At 41.6% G+C, this 13,380-nt stretch overlaps 1 protein-coding gene across 3 annotated transcripts in view; it reads left to right on the top strand.

Annotated features, from left to right (window-relative positions):
- The window catches only part of ZNF516 (zinc finger protein 516), a 347,045-nt gene that overhangs the window by 81,950 nt on the left and 251,715 nt on the right, over positions 1–13,380 (top strand). The window lies entirely within an intron of this gene.

Here is a 13,380-nt window from a genome sequence, read left to right as displayed (position 1 = left end):
ATATTATTAAGGTGCTACATTACATCTTTGGAATCTCGTCGTTTTAGTGCCCCACTTCCTTTGGTTTGCTGTTAGTACATAAGTATTGCCATACTGGGACAGACCGAAGGTCCATCAAACCCAGCATCCTGTTTCCACCAGTGGCCAATCCAGGTCACAAGTACCTGGCAAGACCCAAAAAAGTACAATACATTTTATGCTGCTTATCCCAGAAATAAGCAGTGGATTTTCCCCATTTCAATAATGGTCCATGGACCTTTCCTGCAGAAAGCCATCCAAACCTTTTTTTGAACACCGCTAAGTTAATTGCTTTTACTACATTCTCTGGCAATGAATTCCAGAGTTTAATTACACGCTGACTGAAAAAAAACATTTTCTCCAATTCATTTTAAATGTACTACTTTGTAGCTTCATTGCGTGCCCCCAAGTCCTGCTATTGCATATTCGTGAGGATTTGGGCCTCCTCCTTTTGTCTTTGGACTGTAGTATTTGAAAAACAGTACATGCAATTTTTAAAATACTTAAAGATTTTAAGGGAAGCCAATGAAGCCTGTGAAGATACCCAGAAATGCTATCATGCTTCTTGATCCAGAAAATCAGTCAAACTGCTGTATTTTGTATCAACTGGAGTTTTTCTTAAGAGCATAGAATTTAATCCGCTATACAACAAATTGCAGTAATCCAAATGGGACAAAACCAACATTTGGACCAATAGAGTGAAGTGATGCTCATGGAAGTATGATCTTATTAGACATAATTGTTTTAATTGAAAAACAGTTTTCTTCCATAAATTAGCAACTTGTGGTTCAAAAGTGAGAAAATAATCTAAGACAATACCAAGAACCTTTGAGATGTCTTCAACACGTAATATTTTACTCGGGACAGTGTAATTTCAGAAGGGATTGGAATGGAAGGATTTCAAAACTAAAGAACTTTGGTCTTACTATCATTTAATTTGAGTAAATTAGTATTTGGCCAACTCTGAATTTTATCCATACAGCAAGACATTTTATTAAAAGTATCCTCTAACATAGAACATACTGGAATGAGCCTTAATATGTCATCCACATAAGAAAATAGTCTTTCACTGTCAACCAGTGGAATCATTCCCGGAGAACTCATAAAGAAATTGAACAGTATAGATGACAGAGAAGAGCCTTGAGGAATGCCGCAGGATGGATACCAGCTTTGAGAAAATTTACCATCTTTCCAGACACACTAACAGCAGTTGAGCAAAAAATTCCTTAAATAATCCCAAAACACAACCTACCAGCCCAATCTCATTCAATATCTGCGTTAAAAGAGCATGATCCACAGAATCAAACACAGCAGATATGCCATACTGTAATAAAATGATCTGTTTACCCTAAATAAAGATGTCCTTATCTCTGTAATAATTGTCAATAGCAAGATTTCAGTGCTATGACTAGCTCTAAAACCAAATTGTGAGTTATGTAAACATGAGAATCTAGCTACATATTTAGACAATTGCCTACTTATAAATGTTTAATGAATAATGGTATGCCCGCAAGTGGTCTGAAATTAGGAGAAGATAAATCTGAACACTGGAACTTAGGTATGGGGAGTAAGTGCTATTTAACCCATTTCTAATGGTAACATTTCTAGCTCCAAGTTTATTAAAAAAACAGAATTTACCATGAAATAATTGAAATTGGAGGATTAGAAAATAAAAATCTGAGGAATGTTTATCCAATACACAAGAAGAATAAGAAAGTTTTTGTAACAGGAAAGACACATCGTTTGGAGAGATAAGGACAAGTGTATCCCACAGTTGATTCACTCTAATTTTTGAACTGGTTTCAACTGCAAATTGACTAGTCAAGGTGAGCAATGATTGATCTCTTTTAAGATCATCACAAATAGCCTCAATCATATTAAAAATGAAATCAGCTAAATCCTGAGCAGATGGTTGAGAGCTTAGAGACAAAATTCAAAGGGCTGGCGATGCTCTACAAGCTAATTTAGGTGTCCTTTTACTAAGCTGCAGTAAAAATTGGCCTGCGATAGTGTAGGTGTATTGGGCGTGCGCCAGGCCAGTTTCTACATAATATACAAAAAATGGCTTTTTTTTTAATGGGATGGGTAAAGGGCCTGCGGTAAAAATGAAACCAGCATGCGCCCAAATCTGGCCTGAGCCCTTAACACCACCTGTTGATCTAACGGTAAAGGCTCACACGCTACATGAGCATTGACCGGTCGGTGCGTGCCAAGTGCTGATTACCGCCGCAACCAGCGTGCGTAGGAAATAAATTATTCATCCACATGTTAAGGTGCGTGCCAAATCGAATTACTGCCAGGAGGGTGCCACTAGCCTGGCGGTAGTCTCATTTGGGTGCATGCTGCACGTGCATAGAGACTACCTTGGCTTAGTTAAAGGCCCCTTAGTATTTTGTAGGCTATTATCAATTTTAATTGGAAATAGTATGGTTTTTTTTAACTTCTGCAACAGTATAAGCTTTAAATGCATTTTTCCAAGCTAGTTTAGTAGAAGGATTTGAATTTATTCCAATTTCTTTCCAGCCATTTACAATTTTGTTTTTGTTCTTAAAGAATCGGTACACCAAGGTGAAGACTTATGAGATTGCACTTTTCTTTCTTTTAAAGGAGCAATAAAATCTAAGGTAGTACTAACATATGGTTCAATCTGATTTCATAGTAATTGCATCAGTTGGAGTCTTATAATATGAGTAGCGGCTCTAGTCCAAAAAGAATCACCCGTCTTTCCCTAGAAGTGATCCTACGTTTGGTTTGGGTGTGAGAAATATGACCAAACTAAGACGTAAATTAAATTGAAGTTAAGAATGACCAGACCAAGGTATAACTGACCACCGAGAAAAGATTAGAGAGGAGGGACAAGCATCAATGAGGTCTAACGAATTACCTTTAGCATGAGTGGGACCAGAAGATAAAGTTTATAACAAGAAGACACAAATGTTTTCAAATTATCAGTTTTAACATCAGAATTAGATTCTAATGGGAGATTTAAGTCACCTACTATAAAAGATCTGGGATATTGGCATACAAAATTAGAAATGGTTTCTTGTAACCTTTGTAGGACTAGGACCATGGGCCTGGAGGGCAGTAAAAAAAAAAAACCTAATCCTTTAGTACAACAGCTTCAGAAAAGGAGGCTGATCCATCCTGCAGTTTACAAATCATGTAGTACAGCTGAGTTAATTAAGATGAAATGAAAAAAACTTTTATAAACAGTAGCTAAACCACCATCTTGTTTGTCTATGGGAATGTAAGAGTGCTATAGCCTAAAGGACACAGGTTGCAATAGTTCAGGACTGTCAGAGTTCACAAGCCAGGTTTCAACAAAGAAAGCAAACCCTAGATCAGAAGAAACTATTAAGCCATTCAAAAATAATAATTTGTTAACAACTGACCTGGCATTCACATAGAAACAGTGAACAGGTGTTATCAAAATATCAGCCTGAGAGTCTGAAACACTTGTTATAATATCAAATTAATGTGATTTCTTTTGGAAGAGTTGTGTGAGAATGTTCTGCCATGAGGCCTATTACTAGTACTTAGCACAATATAGTTTTGAAAAATACTTTGAGCAATCTAAGAACCAATTTCTTTTCCAAAACTTAGATTTGTGATTTGTTGAATACAACCAGGTATATTGTTACTGATGGGCTCAAAGTTAATAGTGCACAGGACATTGAAGCCCAGAAGGGTTAAACATAAAGAAGAAAGCCGCGCTTCTCCAAAGGGAAACTACCTTGTAGTGGTGGAGGGTCTTGTGTGTTTCAATGACTCGAGGGCTATGCTGTAGGCCACCATATCAGACAGGCCTCTGAGGAGAAACCAGACAAAGAGTGTCCCAAACCTGTGGGAGTCAAGATGGTGTTTGAGGCAGAAGTATTGTGAGTTAGCTCTTGTGTTGGTGCCTGTTTTATGCCATTTTCTCCCCGTTTGTGCTGGTCACAATGGGAAAGAAGCGAGGTCAAATACTCACCTACATGCGGGTGCAAAGTTCTGTTCTTGAGCCGATTCAGACCACCTTTGAGGTTGCTGGCATCATGGCCCATGGATCCGCTACAGTGCCTTTGGAGGTCCTGACGTTCAGTGAATCGGGCCTTAGTGCAGAATGGGTGTCTTTGTGCCCAGAATATAGACTGTTTCCACCGAGAATGGGAAGCAGTTTGTTGGCTTTTGCACTGTCTGTGAAGGGGCAGAATTTAGCCTTATTGAGTGGGGAGCCAGTGTGTGTGGAATGCCTCATTCCCCCTGCCCCCTTTCGAGGTGGCTGGGAGAGAGGTTATCGGGAATCAAAGCCTGACACTGCAACAACTTTTAGTGCTGTTGGGTTGGTTTAGCACAGGGTGTTTAGATCTACTCTGTTAGTAACCTTTTGTCCTGGAACTGGACAGAAATTTGGTGTTGTATAATTACTTCAGATATATGAACAATTTCTGGGTTCTGATGTTCATAACTTTTCCTGATTTTCCTTTGATGACATCAAGGTGCCATAAGGACTTTTTGGGGGGATTTTGCCCAAGGGTCTTGGTGATGAGGGCATCATACTTGTTAACATTCCTGTTATATGTCATGTAAAAATTATGGTGGTGATTTATTTCTTGGACCTAAGCAATTTTTTAAAATTTGGTGGCTTGGGAGGTTGGTCTGACTGCAATGGTAGTTCCCTTTTGTTAGCACATAATCTGGCTGTCACTGCATAGGATTCCTCTGCCTTGTTGTTAGGGTTTCTTTTTCTATATTTACATTTCCTGCTTGGCTTCAGCAATATTGGGAATAATGAATGATGTCTATTTCCTCTATTAAGTGGGTTTTCTGTATCTCTGTCTTTTCTGATTTCTTTTTCAAGTGTATGCTTGAATGTTATGTTGAAATTATTAAAAAAATAAAAAGATATATAAAATATAAACAATAAAAACATTTATAACTCAAAATTGCCTAAGGGGCAGAATACACCCCTTAGGCATGCCCCTTCAGTGGCGCACTTCAGAACTGACATGACTTTGAAGAGGAACGTGGCTGGTACTAATGATGCCCCAGCACATGATAGTCTTGTTGATTCAAGGCAGCAGATGCCAGAAACAATATTACAATGTACACACAGAAGAAACAGAGCCCTTGCAGACTTAAAGATATATAAAAACAGTGAAGGTGACTAAAAAAAAAAAAAAATCACAGACGATGCTCCAAAAGAACTTCAAGTTTAGTGTTCAGTGATCAGACTCGATATGGCCGTGTTTCAGCCTACTTGGCCTGCCTCGGAAGTCTCCTGATCCTGTTGTGTGATCCTAATGGGATACTGCTTGTGTTTGCAACACTGAAGAGAAACCTCTTTTAGACAACACATCGTATGTGTTTGACTTGAGAAGTGATCTTTAGAAGAGAAGTTGCTGATTTCTTTTTTTTAATTTGAAGCAGTTCCCGCTCGAATCAGCACTTCTATACTGATATATCGTTCAGTGTTTAATACAGCAGTATCACACAGACAAGATTACGAGACTCCTGAGGCAGGCCAGGTAGGCCAAAACTTGGCCGTGTTGAGTCATTACTTGAAGATCTTGTGGAGCATCATCTGTGATTATTTGAGTCACCTTCACTGTTTTTTCTGTATATAAAAACAATATTACACCAGTGCCTTTGAAGAGGAACACAGCCGGGACTAATGATGTTTTAGATTCTTTAGTATCAATCTAATCTTACTCATCAACTAGTATTCAATTCAATCCAAGTATATATCTCAAATCCTATTGGTATAGGAGAAAAAAGACCTATTGATATAGGACAAAATTTGTTTTAGCAAACCAATTAGAGCTGCTTAATTTCTGAGCAGCTTTGTCAGTAGTCTCAAAACCTCTTTTTTAAAGGTTTCAATTATTTTGTAATTGTATAATATTTTCAGTCTTTGGATTTCCACTTTAATATCTTCATTTCCATCTCATAGATAAAGGTAAATAACTAGACAACTTAGGGGTCCCTTTTACTAAGCTGCGGTAAAAGGAGCCCTGCAGTAAAAGTAGCTGTTTTTTTCCACGCAGCCATGGCCCCTTTTACCACAGCGGGTAAAAAGGCCAGAAAAAAATAAATGACCATGTGGTATGTTTGCACTTGCTATGGCGGCCATTTCAGGGAGGGAGCACTTACTGCCACCCATTGAGGTGGTGGTAAGGGCTCCTGTGCTAACCTGGTGGTAACCAGCTGCCTGATTACCGCCGGGTAACCCCCTGCAGAAATATTTTTAAATATTTCCGCTAGCGCCAGAAATGGCACCCGCTAGGGGTGGAATTACCATCCGGCACCCACGTTGGGCCAGTGGAAGTTCTGGGGTCGCCACACGGGCCCCTTGTAATGAACGCTAGCTTTACAGAGCACTTCTGTTTCGCTACTGCTTCTTTGGAGCTTAGGGCCCCTTTTACTAAAGGGGTTGCCGCGTGGGAACTCGGAACTACCACTGGCCCACGCGGCCTCTGGCAAGTAGTTTCGCCTCAAGCACATGCCATTTCCCATGCAGCGAAAAATGTTTACTGTGGCGCTAATCCAGCAGTAGCAGCGCTATCCAGTTATTGCTAGGTTACATGCTGGAGCCCTTACGCCATCTCAATGGGTGGCAGTAATTCTCCCTGCCGCATGGCCACGCAGTAGAGTAATCGTACCATATGGCCTTCTGTGGGGAAAAAAGGGCCTTGACACGCGGGGAAAAACATCCCCTGCCGCTACCGCAGGGCCCTGCCAATCCGTTTGCCTTAGGGTCCTTTGAATTTTACCTGGAATCCAGCTATTGACTGCTAAGCTCCCAAAGAAGCAGTAGAGAAACAGAAGCGCTCTGTAGAGCTAGCATTTATTACAAGCTAAGTTGTCTAGTTTATTTACCTTTAGCTAAGAGAATGGAAATGAAAAATACAAAATGGAAAATCCAAGACTGAAAATATAAATAATTTGAAAACCTTTAAAAAAAAAAAAAAAAGAGGTTTTTTTGAGACTAATGTTAAAGCTGATCAGTTAAGCAGCTGTAATTGGGTTTGCTAAAACAAAATTTTGTCCGCTGAGCTTCTGAAGTCTTTTCCTTCTATATCAATAGGTGTTTTTCTCTCCTGTAACAATAGGATTTGAGATATATATTTGGATTTAATTGAATACTAATATGGTGAATAAGATTGTACTGAAATGAAGTATTTTGGAATTGAATCAATTAACAAGATAAAGCCAATTTGGATTTGAGATTCTTTAATATTAAATGTTTCAATTTGTATTTTGTATTTCTTATCTTTCATTCTTTTATTCTTTAATTTTTTTAGGGCTGCACTTCGATTAAATTTGTAACTGTGGTTAGTAGTGGTATGTGTATTTTTTTTTTCTCACCCACTGCAGCTCCTTCTGACTCTGGGCAGTGGGAGGTTTAAAGGACTTGGCCTAGAGTCACAAGAGTTGCAGTGGGGGGAAAAATGAAGTTAACATACATTAATTGCGCAATTAATCATGATTAAAGTTTTAATCGAAATGCAGCCCTAAAATAATATTTTAGATTTAGTTCCACCTTTTTAGTAGTAGCTCAAGGTGAGTTACATTCAGGTACACTAGTGGGCTCATTTTCGAAAGAGAAGGATGTCGGTATAATCGAAACGCGATTTTGGACGTCTCCAACTGCAGTCCGTTGCAAGGACGTCCAAATTTCAAGGGGGGCGTGTCGGAGGCATAGCAAAGGCGGGACTTGGGTGTGCCGAACACTTCGACGTCTTTGACCCCATAATCGAAAAAGCAAGGATGTCCCTGATGAACACTTGGACGTTTTCACCAGGACGCGTTTTATTACGAATAAGCAAAAAAGGTGCCCAAAATGACCAGATGCCCTGTAGAGAATCGGGGATGAGCTCCCGTACTCCCCAGTGGTCACTAACCCCCTCCCACCCTCAAAAAAACATCTTTAAAAATATGTTGTGCCAGCTTCAGATGTCAATACTCAGGTCCGTGACAGCGCATGACGGTCCCAGGAGCAGTTGTAGTGGTTACTGCAGTGCACTTCAGACAGGTGGACCCAGACCTGTTACATTTGTGGAGAAAACAGTGAGTTCTCCAAAACCCACCACAAACCCACTGTACCCATATATAGGTGCCACCTTCATCCGTAAGGGCTATGGTAGTGGGGTACAGTTGTGGAGAGTGGGTTTTGGCGGGCTCAGCACACAAGGTAAGGGAGCTATGTTCCTGGGAGCATTTTATAAGTCCACGCATGCCCCATAGGGCGCCCGGTTGGTGTCCTGGCATGTCAGGGAGACCAGTGCACTACAAATGCTGGCTCCTCCCACCTCCAAACAGCTGCATTAGGGACGTTTTTGACAATGGATGTCTTTGGTTTTGAAAAATCGCCGAAATTCAGAACGTCCATAGCTAGGGGACGTCCAAATTTTAAGAATTTGGATGTCTCTGATGGTATTTTCAAAACAAAAGATGGACGTCCAGCTTTTTTGAAATACGGTTTTCCTCCCTGCCCCTGGATTTGGACGTTTTGCAAAGACGGCCAACTCGCAACGTGGGACGTGTCTTTCGAAAATGCCCCTCTAGGTATTTCCCTGCCTCAGATCTAAGAGGCTCTTTTACTAAGATGCACGTAAAGAAATGGGCTTAACGTGTTTTAAGCATGGGACTTTTCCATGCGACAAGCCCATTTTTAGTACATTCCGAAACAGGGCATTTGTTTTTCTTTTTGCAGGTCCCATACTAATTTTTCCATTATGTGGCGAAACCTACAAAAAATAAATTAACTTGGAGCACTTACTGCCTCCTATTTAGGCGGTACTATGGCCCCCTTTTATCAAGCCGTGCGGCAATGCTGACGGAGCCCATTCAAAGTGAATGGGCTTTGTCGGCATTATCGCACCGGCTGCTACGAGCACGGCTTGATAAAAGGGGGCCTTAAATGCTCCCACATTAACTCCGCTTTAGCCAGTTAGCGCGCGCTAATGTGAATTCACTAGCTGGATAACACTTCCATGCCCATTCCCGCTCATGGCATGTCCCCTTCTGAAAGACATTTTTTTAAAAAATAGCACACGTTTAGCGCTTGCTGACAGGCAAATTTTCGTCTGCAAAACCCTTTAGTGATTTTTGTGGTAAGCCTTTTTTCCCGCATTAAGTACGCATTAGAGCTTAATGCAGTTATTTAGTAAAAAGGCTTCTAAGTTTGCCCTGATGCAATGTGAGGGTGAAGGTGACTTGCCCAGATCCTAAGGAGCAGCAGTGAGATTTGACATTAAATTAAAATCGTAAGGTAGTTTTATACTGTAACTAGCTGGGGGTTGGAATATAATCAGAAGATCTTAGATTCCCTACATAGAAATTGTTCCAGCAGTGGGTGATGAAAACCGACCAGGATGGAGCTAACATAGTAGATGACGGCAGAAAAAGACCTGCACCGTCCATCTAGTCTGCCCACGATAGAACTCATATGTGTATACCTTACCTTGATTTGTACCTGTCCTTTTTCAGGCACAGACCATATAATCTGTCCAGCAGTATTTCCCTTTCCCGCCTCCCAACCACCAGTCCCGCTTCCCATCACCGGCTCTGGCACAGTCCCCGTATAAGTCTGCCCTCCCCTAATCCTAGCCTCTCAACCACCAACCCCTCTTCCCCCCGCCACCCAATTTCAGCTAAGTTCTGTGGATCCATTCCTTCTGCACAGGATTCCTTTATGCCTATCCCACGCATGTTTGAATTCTGTTACCGTTTGTCATGTCCACCACCTCCCGCGGAAGGGCATTCCAAGCGTTCACCCACCCTCTCCGTGGGTTCCCTCTCTGTTCTAGACCGGTGCTTTACGAATGGAGAGTACGTTTCTGACATCAAGGTGGCGGATCATTTGGCATCTAGTGATCATCGTATAGTATGGGTTCAATATTAAAACAGAAGAGAGGGCTCATTCGAGATTGAAGGTCCTGGATTTCAAAGGAACTAACTTTGCCGAGATGGGGGAATTTCTCAAGGAACAGTTAGCGGGATGGGAACAGCTGAAGGATGTAGAACAGTAATGGACAAGACTGAAAGGAGCTATATTAAAGACAACTAACCTTTATGTTAGAAAATTACATAAAAGTAAGTACTCGAATGTAGTAAGCTGATAAGGGAAAGGAGCTAGCCTTTGCACGTTATAAGATGACTCAGAAAGATGAGACATGGAGAGAATACCTAAATAAGTGAAGAGAAGCTGGAAAAGCTATCGGGACAGCGAAGTGGGCAAATGGAGGAAAGATATCTAATACGGTAAAAGTGGGGGGACAAGACTTTTTTCAAATATGTAAGTGACAGAGGAAGGGCCCTAATTTATTTTATTTATTTATTTATTGCATTTGTATCCCACGTTTCCCACCTCTTTGCAGGCTCAATGTGGCTTACAATACATCATGAATAGTGGAATGACATTAGAAAATAGACATTTAGTGTTACAGAAAGATCATTGGTAAAATGATGATGAAGAAACATGAAAGAAGGTATAACAATCAGATATTATAAGACAATGCTGAATATTGGTTAATATATTGTGAGGCTCAAAGCTGAGGGAGAGAAATATGTGGAAGATGATACAGATAAAGCTGAATATAAGATAATATATTGTGAGGCTCAAAGCTGAGGAGAGAAATATGTGGAAGATAAGGATAAAGCTGAACTGCTTAAACGATTATGTTAGCCCTATGTTCACGAATGAAAGACCGGGGGTAGGGCTGCAGAAAACAAAGGCTAAAGGGGATGGATGTATGGTAGACCAGACCCGTTTACGGAGGACTGTGTTCACGAGGAGCCTGCCAACTAAAAGTAGACAGAGCGATGGGGCCTGATGGGATACACCGAGGGTGTTTAAGGAACTCGGAGAAGTTCTGTCGGCTCTACTGATAGACCTCTTCAATGCTCTCCTTAGAAACGGGAGTAGTCCCGGTGGACTGGAGAAGGGCGGATGTGGTTCCTTGCACAAGAGTGGAAGTAAGGAGGAGGTTGGAATTACAGACCTGTCAGTCTGACTCGTTGGTGATAAGCTAAACGCTTCTAAAGAGGAGGATTGTGACATTTCTTGAACTACATGGAATGTGGGACCCGAGGCAGCATTGCTTCACTAGTGGCAGGTCGTGTCAGATGAATCTGACTGTCTTCTTCGACTGGTGACCAAACAGTTGGATGTGGGAGGGGCGCTTGATCTGGTATACTTGGATTTCAGCAAAGCCTTTGATGCGGTTCCGTACAGGTGACTGATAAATAAATTGAGTGCCCTCAGTACGGGGCCTAGAGTAACTGATTGGGTTAAAAATTGGTTGAATGGTAGGAGATTGGAAGGCTACATGCTTAAAAATATGCCTCTCTAAGTTCCATAGGTTTCTATGGAACTTTGGAAGGCTAAGTGCTTTGAAAATGAGCCCCAGACGGTAGTGGTAAATGGAGCTTGCTCTGAAGAAAAGGATGTCGTCAGTGGAGTACCGCAGGGATCGGTCCTAGGGCTGGCTCTTTTTAACGTCTTTGTGAGCGATATTGCAGAAAGGGGCTGTCTGGTAAGGTTTGCCTCTTTGTGGGATGATACTAAACTCTGCAACAGGGTGGAACCCCTGGGAGGTGTGAATGACATGAGGAGGAACCTAGCGAGCTAGAGGAATGACCAATATTTGGCAACTAAGGTTAATCCCAAAAAATGCAGGGTCATGCACTTGGTTGCAAAATCCAGGGAACGGTACAGTATAGGGGTGAGTGCGTCAGTGTGCGAAGAAGAGCGGGACGTAGGGGTGATTGTGTCTGATGACCTTAAAGCTGTCAAACAGGTAGAAAAAGCGACGGCCAAAGCCAGAAGGATCTGGGGTGCATAAAGGAGAGGCATGACCAGCATGAAAAAAGGAGGTGATAGTGCCGTTGTATAATCTCTAGTGAGGCCCCATTTGGAGTACTGAGTGCAGTTTCTGGAGACCGCATCTATGGAAAGGTATAGAACAGGATGGAGTCGGTCCAGGGGCGGCTACGAATTAGTAAGCGTCTTGAATGCAGAACATTATAGGTGACAGGCTTATGAACCTCAACATGTATGTATACGCTTGAAGAGGAGGAGAGAGGAGACATGAAGAAACGTTTAAATATCTCAGATGGCATTTATGTACAGGAAGAGAGTCTTTTTCAAATGAAGGAGAGCTCTGGAATGAGGGGGGCATATGACAAAGTTAGAGGGAATAGGATTAGGAGTAACCTAAGGAAGTATTATTTTACAGAAGGGTGTGGAGGGCGTGGAATGGCCTCCTGGTTGGAGGTGGTATAGTCGAGGACTGTTCCAGAATTTAAAAAGGAATACTTGTCCAAAAACTAAGCAGTGGCATTTAAGGTACTGGTACATCACCATTCCTTCTGGTGTGGGCCATTCTCACAGTATGAGCCCTGATATCTCATGGTTTCATAACACAAAACGGGCCCCAAGGTAGGAAGCATGAGAACCACCTTATAACCTGAGAAAAAGGTGACATAGAAAATTAAATAAAATTATACTAAGTAAGACAGGTAAGAGAGGAGGCAAGCCAAAATAAAAAAAAAATAACATTCCAGCCATGACACTTGCCACCAAACACAAGCCTTACCAATTTCTTAATCATGTAGTCACACACACACACCTGTCTCCTTTCCTTGATATCATCACAAAACAAGGGGAGAAAAATTAAAAAAGTCATGGGATAATGGTCCATGCTAATCCATCTGTAACAAGTTTCACAACAACCACTTGATGATCATGGAGAAACTTCAATTATTCGTTGGAATAATTTGTGGTGTGGGGGGGTGGGGTGGGGGGGGGGGGTCCGTTTAATGACTGTGGTTACTTTATTAATATTTATAGATATGATTATTATAATATTTAATATATTAATATTGGTCTTATTAATATTATATTAAAGTAGGCTGTTTTTGGCTGGAAACTTTTGCCTGAGTTGTAAAGAGTGGAGTAGCCTAGTGGTTAGTGCAGGGGACTTTGATCCACTACAGCTCCTTGTGACTCTGGGTAAGTCACTTATCACCCTCCATTGCCTTGCATACAACAAGTATCTGTATATACCATGTAAACCTTTGAATGTAGTTGAAAAAACACAGAAAGGACAGTATATCAAGTCCCAGTCCCATAGGCGCCCCATATAAGAGGCTTGGGGAGGCTAAGCCTCCCCAGCCAGATCGTCGACTTCCGCTTGGTTGTGGGGCCCACCCTCCCGCCCCGCGGATTTTTATCTTTTATTTCCGTGGCAGCGACGTCAATGAAGAAAAAGACTACAGGCTCGCCGCCAGCTTCTCCCTTCTCTCTGCTCTCGCGGAAACAGGAAATGCATCACGGGACACTGTGTGCAGAGAGAAGGGAGAAGCTGGCGGCGAGCC

This window comes from Microcaecilia unicolor, chromosome 1 (assembly GCF_901765095.1).
Source record: "Microcaecilia unicolor chromosome 1, aMicUni1.1, whole genome shotgun sequence".
Classification (NCBI taxonomy): domain Eukaryota; kingdom Metazoa; phylum Chordata; class Amphibia; order Gymnophiona; family Siphonopidae; genus Microcaecilia; species Microcaecilia unicolor.
This window is presented reverse-complemented; position numbering and strand designations above follow the sequence as displayed.